Consider the following 14,194-nt stretch of genomic DNA (forward strand, 5'->3'; position numbering starts at 1 on the left):
ACAGAGGGTAGATAATGAGCCCTGATTCTGAGGTCTTCAGGGAGAATGACAGCCTCAAAGTCCCTGGCCCTAGAAGTTGATACCTCGTTGAGCCTGCCGTTAGCCTCTGAGGTGTGGACACAGTGGGAGCTGGCACTTCCTCTTAGTCCTCCTTCAGACCAGAGCACTTTTTGGTTGTTCAGGGAGAAAAGGGTGGTTCTTCTGAGGAGCTGACTGGGGCAGTATAGATGCCCTTGCTTTGTTTTGTGAGCTGGTGAAGCTACCTGGGCTTCTGTTTCCTGCTTCATCCATCATTTGAAGATAACCTTACAGAACAGAATAATGGTAGGAGCATGGAGGTGGGGAAAGAGGGCTGCTGGGTCATATGGGCAGAGACGGGCCCTCTCATGGCTTCACTTCTTCAGGTCTGAAAATGAAGAGCATTGACTAACCTTCAAGAAAACTTTATACTCCATAACTGTAAAACAATTCCTTCCTGTCTGCCTTCTTCCCTCCCTCCCTCCCTCCCTCCCTCCCTCCCTCCCTCCCTCCCTCCCTCCCTTCCTTTCTTCCTTCCTAACTTTTGTGCTAACTTCTGAACTTCCTCTTTCCCTCTGTCCCTCTGTCCCTCTTCCTTCTTTCATCCCTCCTTGCCTATTTCTCCCTCTCTCAGTTCTTTTTCACCATAATTCACTTTTAAAATAAGACAATCCCAAAGTTTGTCTACAAAGATGTCCATTGTAGCATTCTTTAGAATTCTAAACAACTGGGCACAACATGATCATGTAATAATGATGATAATAAGACAGCACTTGTTAAATTCTTGCTATATGCTAGGACCCTCCATGTTAAGAATTTTAATACGTGAGCTCCATTCATCCCCACCACAAGCCCCTGAGATAAGTACTTTCACTCACCTCATTTGGCTGACAAGAAACTGAAGCTTTTTCATATAACTTAGAATTGGTTAAATATTACATGCCAACGCCATATAACAAGATATGGTGCACCAATTAAACTCACGAACATTTTTATTTAACGTGGAAAAATATTCCATGGATGAAACACACGAAAATGCAAAATATGATTAAAAATCAATTGCAATTTTGTTTTAAAAATGAAATCTATATCCAGTGCATCAAACATTCAAAGGGATGATCTATGGGTAATGGAGATACTGGCAAATTTTCATAAACCTAATTATTTTCTGATTCCAAAGTGTTAGATGGTGTTATACTACAGTAGGAGTCAAATCATATAAAACTTTTCATGAAAATAACAAATATCTGACAGTTATAAGACAAATGATCAACCCTGGAAGCAGGGATTGATTTCTGGGGGATGCTGTCTTTCTATTTTATATATCTCTGTGTTATTTCAAAATACTTAACTTTTTTATTTTATTAATTTGTGGTAAAATACTCATAGCATAAAATTTACCATCTTAATCATTTTTAAGTGTACAGTTCAGTAGTTTAAGTACATTCACATTGTTGTGCAACCAATAACCACCATCCATCTCCAGAACTTTTCCATATTCCCAAACTGGAGCTCTATCCCCATTAAACACTAACTCCCCATTTCTCCCTCCCCCAGCCCCTGGCACTCACCCTTCTACTGACTTTCTGTCTCTATGAGTTTGACTACTCTAGGGACCTCATAGAAGTGGATCAAATATTTTTATAGCAAATTTGTTTGTTTGTTTACAAACACTGTCTACAGTTTTTGCAGAAGCAAAACTTTGAGAAGCAAAATACATGTCCAAGGACAAAATAAAAAATGTTCCAAGGATATATGATGACCAACGTCTCTTCTCTGTCTGACCCCCAGTGAAATTCTCCAAAGGCAACCACTGTTAGCAGAATCTCATGTGTCTTTTCAGACACACTCATTGCATTTATAAATATATACAGAGGGTGCCAAAAAATGTATACACATTTTAAGAAAGGAGAAAACCGTATTATAATTGTGATACTCGATATATGCCAATAACAAGAGATGAATACAAGCCATGTGTATACATTTTTTGTCATCCCCAGTATATATATATATATATATATATATATATATATATATATATATATATACACACACACACACACACACACACACACACACACACACACTGGGGATGCCAATGCATATATATACATATATATGTATATATATATGTGTGTGTGTATATATATATAATAAAATGACAGTGGAGGTTTGAAGAGGAAACAAAAGTGTCCCAAGGTCACACAGCTAGGAATGGGCATCTGGGATTATTATTTTTTTAAATAGTTGATGATAATAACAATTTCTGAGCTCCTACTCGGTGCCAACCCTCGTCCTATTGATTAGTCTAGGTTAACTCTTTTAATCACCATCATGAGGAAAGTATCATATTGTCCCCATTTTGCATGAGATAAAGCTGAGTAGGATATTAATAGTATAGGAACACATTTTCCCTGAAAAACCTTAAAATTTTATGACCAAACTAACATCTCATTTAGCTACAACCCACACGTGTCCTCTGCCACTACCCAGGGTGTGTTCTATGAAGCTGAGTTTGCAGTGCATGCTGGGTGCTGTTCCAAGTCTATGACATGCAACCTCACTGGATCCTCATGACCCTGTGAACTGGGTCTCTAACAAAAAAATTTTCCCCCTCCAGTTTATTCACTAAGGAATGGAAGTTCAGAGATGCAAATGCCCTTGCCCACGATCACATGGTCGGAAAGGGTGGAGCCCAGATTTGAACCCAGCTCTATCTGAGCTCTGCTCATGACCCCAGTTCACAGGGAGTGGAGGACATAATTCGTAATTGTCACTGGGTAAGTGCAAATGACTTCATCTACCAGGACTGAGGGAGGCAAGGGGTGGGGGTGGGGTGTTCTGTGTGGGTTTGGGGGAAATAGGGGTGTACAGGGGGCCAACTCATGTTTTGTGTGTGTGTGTGTGTGTGTGTGTTAAATAAATTATGTATTGTCTACTGTGGGTAGAAGCTGCATGGGATCAAGCTTATCCCAGAGCTGGCTGGACACTCTGGGTTCAGACCCATGTTTTTCCATTGACGTGGGCAAACTCACTTAACTTCCCTGACCCTCAGTTTCCTCCTATAAAAAACAAGGATGATAATAATAGTACTTCATATGGTAGTGAGTGCCCAGTTAGAACACCAATTCTTATGTCCTCCTCTTATTACAGAGGAGAAAATGGAAATTGGGAGGCGTTAAATCAACATCATCTTTCTGAGTCAGCTCATCCAATCCACGACTTTGAAAAGTTTCTCTATGCTGACACTTATCCCCATCCTGAGCTCTCATCTGAACCCAAGATCTGGAAATCCAGCTGTTTCCACTACAACCCAACTGAGTGTCCCACAGAGCTCTCATAATTGTGTCCCAGGCTGAACCCTCATTCTCCTTAGCCCAACCCCAAACTTGACCATCTCTGACTCTTTCCATCTCAGTAAATGATATTATCCCGTTGCTCTGCACAAACATCTCAGCCACCCTTTATTCCCCCTGACCCTCCATTCCTCATATCCACTCCATCATCAACATCTATTGGCTCGACCTCCAAAATTGATCCTGAAAATGGTATGTCTCATCATCTAGGCATCTACCCCTAAGTCCCAGCCACTGTCACCAGCACCAGGACTGCTGCAACTGCCTCCTGATTCTGCTCCCTGGTTCACTCCTGACCCCCAACAGTCTGTTCTCTGGAGAGAAGCCCAGTTAACTAGCACATTTCTGGGATCAGAATAGGTGTTCAGTGAATATCAGTTGAATAAATAAGACTAGGGATAAATTTTCAGAAGAGTGGAGGCAGATATGGGTCTTTGGAGAGTTGATGGGAACCTTTGTTGGTTCGGGTAGCAGAAGACAAATCTAAAATGTGTCCATCAGCAGACTACAGTCTCCTGTCTGGAATGTAGAAGCCATGCTCTGTGCTAGGCACCCAGTTATTTTCCACAATGAGTTAAGTCATATTGCTCTGGTAGGGAGTAGGTTGGGGCTGGTGAGAGCAGAAGCAGAGGGGCCAGGTGTGAGCCCATGACAGCTTTTATGTGAAGAATGATCACAGCCTGGACCAGGGTGGTTGGCATGGAGACACTACCATGTAGGACCATCGTTAGTTGTACACAGTGGCTTTTTCATGGCATCCCCAACTTTGAGAAGGGGGAGTGTCAACCTGGTTGATGGAAAGGCAAGAGCATGAATCTCTAGGCTACTGTTTAACAGCTGTGTGACTCCGGGAAAGTTATTCAATTGCAGAGTACCGGTTTCCTCTTGACATTGAGCCAGACACTTACATTCTCTGGGCTTAATTTTCTTCATCCAGTCCTGAGACACAAGTTTTCTGTTTGTTTGTTTGTTTGTTTGTTTGTTTGTTTGTTTGTTTGACAATGTAACCCACTTATAGATGAGAAAGTGAGGTTCGGAGGAAGTAAGCACACTGCAGCGTTAGTAAATGGCAGACTCAGAGCTTCAACACCTCATCCTTGACTCCAGCCTCATTACAGTGCTTGGGGAAACTATGAAAAGAATGTATTTAAGTGGAGAGGAGCAATGAGAACCTAGAGCCTCTCTTTAGTTAGCCAACAAACACTTTTGTGCCATACGCTGATCTCTGTCCTGGGGAATGTGACATAGTCACATGTGACAAGATTGATATTTATTCAGCACCTACTACAGGCCAAGCATTGTGTTAGGTGCCTGGGATAAAATCATGGGCAAGATAGAGGTTAATGCTTGCAGTAAGTGTTGATGGAGCGTCTCATTGAGCTAGACATGAGCCCGGGGTAAGGGCGCCATTTTAGGAAAACCTCTTTGCCCCCCTTCTGAGGAAGCCATCTCTCTGTTCTCCCAAAGCATCATGAGACCAGGGAACAGCTCTGATTTTCCTGTTCACCCCCGAACCCCAACTCAGTGCCTGTGACAGTGCCCTGTGCAGTGAATACACTGTGGCTGACATAAAAGCATGAATGCATAAAAGCATGAATGCATGGGCTGTGCCTCCAGGAGGCTTGAATGCCATGACAGCATATTTAAGTTTCTTCTTGCAGGTAATAGGAGCATAGAAATGACATGGTGTGGGTTTTGAATTCATTTAATGAACACTGATGCCCATGACATGTTCACCACACTTACTGAGCACCTGTAAGTGCCAGCCCCAGTGCTAAGAACTTGTGTGTGTTCTCTCATTTATTCATCACAAAAACTCCTGTGAGAGAGAAGTTGCAGTACCATGCAATGGAGAATAAAAGCTGCAGGGTATTACATGGAAAAGTGTATAGTCCCATGGTGTTCACGGTCTCTGAGGGAAATAGACTTTATTGAGCACAAACTGAATTCAACTTACTTCCAAATGTAGATAGTGGGGGGGGGGCTGCACACGTTATTTTGGCCATCAGGGGAGGGGATCCTGAAAAGGGGGTATTTGAATGAAGACCTAGAGGAGGAGAAAGGCCAACACCACCAACAGTGAGGGGGATGGGATTGTGCAAGTGCAAAGGGCCTGAGGTGAGAAGGACATGGCAGGTATCACGGTAATGAGGAGGTCTTCCACGCTGGACTTAGTGAGGGAAAAGATTGAGAGGAGATGGGATCAGAGAGGTAGTCAAGAACCAGTCCACCCAGGACCTGTAAAAGGGAAACAGTGATACAAACACCCAGGGGAAAAGCATTTCCAAGGGAGAGAATGGCCAGTGCAAAGGCCCGGAGGCAGAACAAGCCATTGTGGACACACTCAGTGGAGATGAACTCAGAGAGGTGGATGGGGCCCGGCTGGCCAGGGTCCCATGGGCCTTGGAGAGGCTGTTGGCTCTCATTCCAGGTTCACGGGCAGGGGCATTCAAGGAGGCCCAGCCTGCACTGGGGGGACAGGGCGAAGCAGGCGCAATTCTCCACCTGGTGCTTCTCCTTTCCTCTTTCCTCCCCAGGCTCCTCTCCACACTGGGCGCGGTCGCCTCACCCGGGTCCATGCCTCTGGCCCTGGGCCCCCCCGGCGCCCCTGCAGCCCCACCCTGGGCCAACCAGAGCTGGGAGCTTGACTTCGTGCTGCTGGGCTTCGCGCACGTGCCCGCGTTGCGCCCCCTGCTCGCTGCTAACCCTAACCCTAACCCTGACCGCCTTCCTGCTCACGCTGCTGGGCAACACGCTCATCGCGCTGCTCACCGCGCTGGACCCCGCCCTGCGCACGCCCAGGTACTTCTTCCTGCGCCAGCTGGCCCTGGTGGAGATCTGCTTCTCGCTGGACATCGTGCCCTGGCTGCTGGTGACCCTGATGTGGCCCGGGAGGGGCGTGTCGCCCGCGGGCTGTGCCCTGCAGCTGCTCCTGGTGCTGTCCTGCGTCACGTCCGAGTGCTTCCTTCTGACCGCTACGGCCGGGGACCGCTACGTGGCCATCTGCTGGCCCCTGCACTATGGCGCCATCGTGAGCCCACGGCTCTGCCACGTGCTGGCCGCCACGTGCTGGCTGGCCGGGGTCCCCGTGTCGCTGGTCTTCACCATCTGGCTGCTCCGCTTTCCCTTCTGTGGGCCCCGTGGCGTCCGCCACTTCTTCTGTGACGTTGCACCTCTGCTGAGCCTGGTGTGTGAGGACACCCGCGTCTTTGAGGCCAGTGTGTTGGCGGCCACAGTGCTGGTCATCATGGTCCCTTTCTGTCTGATAGCCACGTCCTACACTGGGGTCTTGGCCACTGTCCTGCGGATGCCATCGGCCACTGGGCGCCACGAGGCCCTGTCCACATGTGCCCCCCACCTATGGTGATGGTTCTGTTTTATGGAACAACAGGGGTCATCCACTTGTGGCCCAAAGCCAGCTGCTCCCTGGAGAGCAAGCAGGTGGTGCTCCTGTCCTACACCCTGGTGACCCCCATGCTCAACCCGCTCATCTACAGCCTTCAGAACAAGGAGGTGAAGGCCACCCTGGCGCGTGTGTTTCTTCAAAGAAGAGGGACCCATGGTCCATGGCTTCCATTTCCCTGATGCTCAGTGAAGTTGAGCACCTTCTGCTGCACCTGTTGGCCATTGGTATATCTGTTTGCAAAAACGTCTATTCAGTTACATTTTTCATTGTATCTGTTTGATGACTTGGTTAATGTCTGCCGGTCCCTGCTAAGCTGTAAGGTGGCCATATCTACTTCTACTCATTATTTTATCCTCAGCACCTGGCACTGTCTGGCACATAGTCGTCACTCAATAAATGTGCTCCAAATAATGAATGTCAACTATAATTACATATATGTATAACATATATATGTATAACATATATATATATATATATATATATATATATACACATATATATATATATTTACAAGAAGTGGCGTACAGCATTAGGAATAGATGTGGTGCAAATGTAAGGGCTGTGTGCGATGTCAGAGGGGTAGTGGATGGGGGGAGGGGGTTATCACTGTGGAGGATATAAATGAGGGATATAAATGATAAATGTCTATTGCATTGTTTTGTACACCTGAAACTAATAAAAAATAATAATAACGTGTTCCAAAAGAATGAGTGACTATTCAGATATACCCTCAGGACAGTCCCTCTTTGAGAGGACAGAGTCTCCTGCCAGAGTGCCCACAGGGCAGCAAGCACTGGCATTGGACCTTAAGACGGCTGGAGTAGAAGACATCTGCAGCGATGTTTGCCCATCACTCACTTCCCTTTCTCCTGGCCAATAGCCCCTCCAGTTTTCTGGGGGAACCAGTGCTCCTCACTCTTGCTGCTTCACTTGGCATTGACCCTTCACTGGAGCCACTACTATGTTTTATCTCCATGATCAATTTTTGTCTCTGAGATTAACACAGGACTCAGGCCAGTACAGTCAGAATAAATCTCCATATCTGTGCTGGACCTACTGAGGAAGCCTGGCTGTCTTTCTGCTGTATTTAAGACTGGTGGGATGTAGATCTGGACCTACCAAGAGGCACCTAAAAGGAACATATCTGGAATAAAACCCATATAGAGGCCAGAAGATTCATGAGATGGAGAGACGCACCGAGTCCTGATGTCATTGTAAGAGTATCTGGATTTCTCTAAGCCATATTACCCTGGATGTTCAGTTCATGAATCAATAAATTCCTGTTTTTGTCTTCATTTTGAGTTTTATTTATTTATTTATTTTGGCACCGTACGGAGGCATGCCATGAGGTCAATGAAGACTTGTCAGAGTCCTGAACTGAGTCCATGCCCACCTCCTCCTCCTCCCTGCCTCTTACAAGGCCCCACCTCATGGTCTGCACACAACTAGAGTTTGGAGTTAGTGTTCATCCTTCAAGTCCACTTCCTGTTATGGAAATTCATGCTCACCGTACTCCACATTCTTCTCAGAATAACTCCCTTCATTCTCTCTTTCCCTTCTGTAGTGGTATTTATTCAGTGGTCCCAGTGCTGTGTGCGAAGGATGAAAGACGGACAAGACCATATCTTGTCTTCAAGGAGCTCATGGCATTGTACTAACATCCTTATCTGATGGTGTTCTAATAAGTCTTTATTAAGAATATTCTCTTCTCTCATTCACTATTGATAGGAGGGTACATCAAAACAAATTTCTAGGAAATAATTTGGCAGCATCTCTCAACATTTATACCGTGTACTTCATTTGATCCGAAAAATGCCACAACTAGGAATGTACCTTACAAATACACTTGCACAAACACATAGTACATTTATACAAGAATTTTCATTTTCAAATTGTTTAGAATGGTAAAAAAAGGGGGAAACAACCTAAATTTATATCATTGGAATTGGTAAAATAAGTTATGGTGCTTAATATACAATGTGCTACTATGTAGCTATTAAAAAACATGAGGGAGACCTATATATGGTGATACAGAATGAAGAACTATGATATAGAGTTAAAGAAAGAAATTGTAAAAGAGCATGCATGGTATGATCCCATTTATAAAAACAAAAGCATATATATAAATTTTGTATAGAAAAATTTCTGGAAAGATATATAACAGTTATTTCTTATATTATCTCTGGACAGTTGATTAGGAATGGAAAAGGGCATATTTACTTCTATAAAATTAAAACATTTTATAAAAAGCAAATATTTGTTTTATAATTGAAAATTTCCTTCAAGTACGTTGACATTTCTCCAATATTTTTGTACTGGTAAAAATCCACACCAAGACCTCAACTACTAAAGTATGAAGATATCAACTAAATTTAATACCAAAAAAATACAGATATAGGAGAAATATTTTCACACAACTAGTATCTGGCATAATTAGGATTATAAATTGAGTCTCCCTCCAAAGACCTCACTCTTATGGTTACCTGACTTAGATGTGGATTGCCTATGAATTCTTATTTTGTTGACCCAAATTTTTGAGCTGACATTTTTGGATAAAAACAGGCACCATAATTCTCCTCACCAGAACCCATCAGGTATTCAAAACCACTGTCATGTCCATGAACTCCAAGTAGGTCTGAGTCTAGCCCTACCAGCCCCTGACCTAAAGACATCCAAGTAGCCCCAGGCAGCATTGAATAAAAGGATATTGGGGTCACAAAATAATTGACAGCAGGGTCTTAAAGAGATACTCATACATCCATGTTCATACCAGCAATATTCACAATGACTAAAAGGTGAAAGCAGGCATTTATTGACAGAGGAATGCATAAGCAAAATGTGGTCCATTCGTGCAATGCAATATTACTCAGCCTGAAAGGGAAGGAAACGCTGACACAGGCTACAACATGATGAACCTTGAGGACATTATGCTAAGTAAAATAAGCCAGTCACAAAAGGACAAATACTGTGTGATTCTACTTATATGAGGTCCCTATAGTGATCATATTCATAAAAAGAGAAAGTAGGTTGATGATTTCCAGGGGCTAAAGGGGGAGGAAAATGGGGAGTTATTGTTTAATGGGTACAGAATTTCAATTTTGCAGGATGAAGAGTTCAGGAAGTGGATAGCAGTGATGGTTGCACAGCAGTGTGAATGTAATTAATATCACTGAACTGTAGACCTAAAAATAGTTGATTGCAAATTTTGTGTTATGTATATTTTACCAATTTGAAAAATCCATAAAGAAAGAAAGAGAGGTTGGGGTCAGTAATAAAGGGGGTTAGTGATAGCTTTCCCAAGTATTTTACCTTAAGGGAGGAATCTTTTCTGCAGGAGGACAGGGGACAGGGGAGGGCACTCCTAGCAGAAGGGTCAGAACACACTGAGCTGCAGAAGCATGAAAGGGAACCACGTGTCCCAGGCACAGGGACGAGTCAGAGATAATGGAGACCACATCAAATGAAGCATGGAATCTTGCTTGGGCACATATTGTCTAGGGCCTGAAATACCATACTAAGAAATTCTAAATTCATACTGAGGACAAAGAAGAGAGTATGTTTTAAAAAACTTGCATATGACGTAGCACGTGCCTGCTGTACACAGTTTGGAGTTTCTTGCCCGTGCCAAGGGAAGGTAATCCAACAGGCTTCCGGAAACTTCAACTCAGTTACCATATTCTCTTGAAAGGCCCCTAAAAATTCGTACCAGACTAGTCTCCTTCCTCTGCTTCCTCAATTTCTGACCCTCATCTATTTCCACATCCACCTTTGTCACAGACCTTCGAAGCAGAAGAAAAGTCTGATTTCTTTTTGTATTCCCAGCATATGGAATACATTCTACACCACAGTAAGGTATCAGTGAATGCTTATTGGTATGGCCTAAAGATGGATTCCAAAATAAGTGTGCCTTTCCTAGTAGAGATTCAGAAAAAAAATCATTCTCATCTGCTCTTTAATTCCACAGAGATTAGGGGAGGGAGGTCTCAGAGATCTTGAACATTGGTTTAAGCTGGGTTCTCTGCTTGCCCACTGGCTTTGAGGCAACTTGGCAGTGCCCAGACAATACCCAGTTCAGAGTGTGCAGTGGATAAAAGTGTGAGGTGGCTCTGGTGGAAACTCCAGCTCAGGACCAAGGACAGCTCCTTCCAGGCTGGCTTGAACTCTTTGTCCTCTGACTACTGAATCCTCTGGCTCCATTGCTGAATATTCGGTCCTTGGGTGGATACTCAGGCTATCCAATTACTGACCAGAAACCCTAAGGAAGGAAGAATGTTAACTGTATCCACCGGATAGACCCCTTATACTTAAGCTATTCAGGTAAGAAGACTGGATCGCTCATTTGGGGGGCAAAGGGAAGGGACTAGCAAGATGAAAAGAAAGGAAATGGTAGTTATAACACATATACTCTGGGTCAGGTGCTTTTCTTGTATTGTTTTCTTTAATCCTCTAAGTAATCCTATGATGTAGTTATAAATACAGTCCCTATTTACAGATGGATAAAGTAAAGGTCAGTAAGAGTAAGTAAAAATGCTTGATTTCATACAAGTAGTCAGTAGAGGACGTGGAGTTGGAATCCAGATCCATGTGATTCTAAAGCCTGGATTCTTTCTATCCCACTAAGACATCTCTCAGGGATCAGTGAAAAGGAAACGCTGGAAACTTCGGCTGAAGTTTGCAACTATGTGAGTAACTTAGGTCAAAGTGTGGTCACACTTTTATGTCTTTGCTGGTGCAGTTCCTTCTTCCTGGGTTGCTCATCACTCTACCCATTTTCTAACTTTCAGAATTCTACTAATCCGTCAAGACTCAGTTAAAATGTCAGATCCTTCATGAGGTTTTCTCAGTCTTTCCTTCTATAATAAGTAAATGCTTCTTCATCAAACCTCTGCCCTGCCTTGTTTGCATGACTGCCTCTTCTGTTAGAAGGGATTAGATTAATATGTCAGCACTAAAATCCAGTTTGGAGGTCAGGCCAAAGCACAGCTTCATTGTACAGATTCAAGCATGGGAAACTTCTTTCCCTCAGAGAGGCAGCAACATCTATAAAAATGGTCACTGGCTTCAGAATCAGATAGACCCAGATGTGACTGCTGGATTTGCCCCTGTCTGTGTGGACTGGTCAAGTTTCTCCACCTATCTAAGCTTTAGTTCCTCTTCTGTGAAATGCAGAGTATAATACTTCACTCCCAGAATGGTTACAACCTGGATTCATGAAATAATGTACATATCATAGAGATAATATGTATATTTGGATGGCAAACTACTTAGTAATAATAGTAATATTTATTGTCTATCATGTGTCAGAAACTTGGCACATGGCAATGCTGAGATAAATACTCAAATATTCCCCAACTTTCATATAAGGAAGCTGAATTTCTACGAGGACATGTAACTTGCCCAAAATCTCACAACTATTATGTGGAAGATCCCATATTCAAAGCCAGGTCTATCTGAGTCTTATTTAATAGTGGAGCTATTACAGAATTTGAGATGAAGATAGTTCCATCCATCTTTTTTTTTCTTTTTCAGAAAAGACTATTGAGGGTCAGACAGGTTATTTAACTTGTCTGAGATTAGCTGATAAGAAAGAGTCAGATAGAAAAGTCCCATTGGCAGGCCGTATAATGTTCATTTCCATGTCCCCACGGAGCCTTGCACGCTGTGCAGTACATTCATGCTCACTAAATGTTTACGGGATGAAACAAAATCCTAAATAGTCATTGGGCACCCTGATTTTGGGCTGAATAATTCCAAAGTGGCCTTGGAATTAAATTGATTGGCTCTTACGTGAAATTAGCAAAAACCACCTCTTAGCATCTAAGGTGACTGACTGACTGTAAGGTTTGACACATGGGCGTCTTTATAGCAGAGGTAAGTCTGGTGCAGGGGCAAAGAAAGGAGCAGAAGCAGGAACAGAAATAATGTGGATGACGGAAGAGAAAAGCTCAATGAGGCAAACACAAAGGGAAGAGGACATAGAGGAGTTGTCGTTTGAAACCAAGGGGAGCTCCACCAGCCACAGCTAAAGCTGCTTGGCTGGAGAGTCATGTTCAGAACCACGGACAGCTGCCTTTGGGTGGGGAGATGTTCTCACCAAGGTACTTGTTTCAGTACTGTGGACAGCTCCAACAATTATTGGACTGAAGAGGACAGAGTTGAGCATTAAGCTACTAACCTCATTGCTTCATTTAATCTTCTCTGAAGTTAGATGAGACTCCATTTAGGCAGCTCTCCAACAGACCACGAGTATGCTTTGTAAACAACACAATCTCATGCAGGGCACCGATCGGTAGTAAAAGCGGATAGAACTGGTTTGAAAACTCCCAGTGTTCTTATTTCGTATTTGTAGCCTCTGGAAAATCAGTTTCTTCATATTTAACAATAAGGAAAATGACACTTACTTTTCAGGGTATTGGAAAATGAATGAAATATTTTATTAAAAGGACACACCCTGGACATGGATATATGCAATAAATATTATCTCCATTTTTAAACAAGAGATTTACGAGGGTGAGACCTAGCCCTCTCTAGAATAAATCAGGAATCAAATTTCCATTGCTTTTTCTAGAAAGTTACCATAGCTGACTCTCTTCACTAATAGATGGTGGTAAATTGATAAAATTTGATAAATGTCATCAGATTAATAAAGGAATCTCAGAATAGGGACATAAGGATTTTCCATACTTAAAGATACCCAGGAGAACCACTGAAGTTCACTGTAGAATTTGTTGTTTTAAAATGCCACCTAAATATTAGACTGATCCAATTCTATCAAAATAACTCATATGTCTAGAAATTTAATTTTCATTTCCTTATGTAATCTTCACAACATCTCGTGGGAGCCAGTATCATTCTCCCCATTCCACAGATGGGGAAAAAATGAAGGCTTGCATAAATCAAGCAATGTGCTAAAGACTGTAATAAGCAGGTCAGGCAGAATTTCTGATCCCACGGTGAGTGTTCTTCCAACCACATTCTATTGCCTCTCTTCCAAATAAACAACCATCAGAGATTGACGAGAAGGTCACCTAGGAAGAGTCCCAACACTCCCAGCCAACATCCTTACCGTTTGTTGCTGCACCTACTAAGTGTGAGCCTGGGTCTCCAGCATTGATCACTGAATAAATATGCATTGAATACCTATAATATACTGGACATGTACTTTTTTGCTAGATACTGAGGATAGAGTTCTGAGTCAGACAGACCCAGTGCCCTGCCCCAGACTACAACCCAGATGGAGAGACACTGAATAACTGAACAAACACAAGTAATTTAAATAGTAACAATAACAATCACTCTGAAAGGAAGCAATGGGATATGGGGATAGAGAATAATGACAGGGTTTGATAGAGGATTTTCAAGGAAGGGTTTTTTAAGATAAAAAACCCTTTTAGGAGGAAAAGACATTGAAAAA

The 14,194-nt window shown here is 43.1% G+C and overlaps 1 pseudogene; it reads left to right on the forward strand.

Moving 5' to 3' along the window:
• Positions 1 to 5,759: 5,759 nt before the first annotated feature.
• Positions 5,760 to 6,959, forward strand: LOC141567659 (olfactory receptor 10A7-like; annotated as a pseudogene).
• The last annotated feature ends 7,235 nt before the right edge of the window (positions 6,960 to 14,194 follow it).

Source organism: Rhinolophus sinicus, chromosome 8 (genome assembly GCF_057876585.1).
Source record: "Rhinolophus sinicus isolate RSI-liver-muscle chromosome 8, RSI-T2T, whole genome shotgun sequence".
NCBI lineage: Eukaryota > Metazoa > Chordata > Mammalia > Chiroptera > Rhinolophidae > Rhinolophus > Rhinolophus sinicus.